This window comes from Jaculus jaculus, chromosome 17, assembly GCF_020740685.1.
Source record: "Jaculus jaculus isolate mJacJac1 chromosome 17, mJacJac1.mat.Y.cur, whole genome shotgun sequence".
NCBI classification, from domain to species: Eukaryota; Metazoa; Chordata; class Mammalia; order Rodentia; family Dipodidae; genus Jaculus; species Jaculus jaculus.
The window spans coordinates 47,681,999-47,683,515 of record NC_059118.1 but is presented as its reverse complement, the minus strand read 5'-3'; the positions used below and the strand labels follow the sequence as shown (position 1 = coordinate 47,683,515).

Below are 1,517 nucleotides of genomic sequence, written 5' to 3'. Positions count from 1 at the left end.
ACCAGAGGAAAGGCTTCCAAAGGGAAGATTGCCAAACACAGCTTATCCTTTGGGAGGTCAAGAGAGGGTTCAAGAAGCTGCTTTCACTCCCTTCTTAGGTGTCCATCGAATGTGGAAGTTGGCAGATCCTCCCTGAGTCAGTAGCTGGGTGACAGAGCTCGCTGTCCCGGGTCTGCCTCTCTGAGCATGCTCCTCCTGGGAGAGCAGCCTTGCCCTCTGGCAGTAAAGGTTTCAGGAATTAGCCGGGCATGGTGGCACATACCTTTAATCCCAGCACTCGGGAGGCAGAGGTAGGAGGATCACCATGAGTTCGAGGCCACCCTGAAACTCCATAGTGAATTCCAGGTCAGCCTGGGCTAGAGTGAAACCCTATCTCAAACACACACACACACACACAAAATAAAGAATAAAGATTTACCTTTGGTCGAAGCAATAGGAAGAATGAAATAGTGAAATGTTTTTCCAACTCGAGTCCCCGAGGAGGTAGATGTTGTGTCTGGGTAAGTTGCCACTGAATTGACTCTGGCCCCTTTTCTTCCAGCTCTTACTTACCTGATGTGACTCTAGGGTGAGAGGGGATAGAGAAGAGGATAGAGCGGTGATGGCCAGAGCATGCACAGTGGAGGAGGGGAGGTTCCTCAAGGGAAAAAATACATATAAGAGGTAGAGAGACAAGGTGGCATTCCACAGCCTCTGTCTGCTAGTCACTTGGCTGGGACAGTTAGGAGCTAAGAACTACAGCATTTTGCTGTTCACCAGGATGCATCAACTGAATGATTTATCTGTCGAGTCTTCTCCAGAAAGACACAGTGATCAGAAGTGTCACTGTACTCCTCTCTTTCTGCCTCCGCTGCCACCATGGCACCTGTGAAAACTCTTTTGGTGAAGGGGGCAAAAAAATGAATCAGGTTCTAAAGTTCACCCTTGACTGCACCCACCCTGTTGAAGATGGAATCATGGATGCTGCTAATTTTGAGCAGTTCCTCCAAGAGAGAATCAAAGTGAACAGAAAGACTGGGAACCTTGGTTGAAGGGTTGTAACCATCGAGAGGAGCAAAAGCAAGATCACTGTAACTTCGGAGGTGCCTTTTTCCAAAATGTATTTGAAATATTTCACCAAAAATATTTGAAGAATAACCTACGTGATTGGTTACACGTAGTTGCCAACAGTTGAGAGAGTTATGAATTGCACTACTTCCAGATTAACCAGGATGAAGAAGATGAGGATTAAAACGCTGGTCTGGAATATTTTGTATAAATTCATGAATAAAACTTAGGAACAAAAAAAGAGAAGTGTCACTGTAAAAGGCCCAGAGCATCTTCATGTTAATTGGATAAGGTTACCAGCCTACTCCTGGATACTGAAATGGTGCTGAATGGATCAAACTCAGGGGCTGAAAACTAATCCCCTAAGTTGCCAAGAGTGGGGTTGATGGATTTCTGAAGATGAACAACATTCTGCGGCCACATTTTTACGTCCAGGCTTGGCATGCATTCATGTGTTCTTTTTTAAAATT

The 1,517-nt window shown here is 45.5% G+C and overlaps 1 pseudogene; it reads left to right on the top strand.

Annotated features, from left to right (window-relative positions):
• Window positions 1-858: 858 nt before the first annotated feature.
• LOC101616171 lies at window positions 859-1,231 on the top strand (annotated as a pseudogene).
• Window positions 1,232-1,517: the final 286 nt, after the last annotated feature.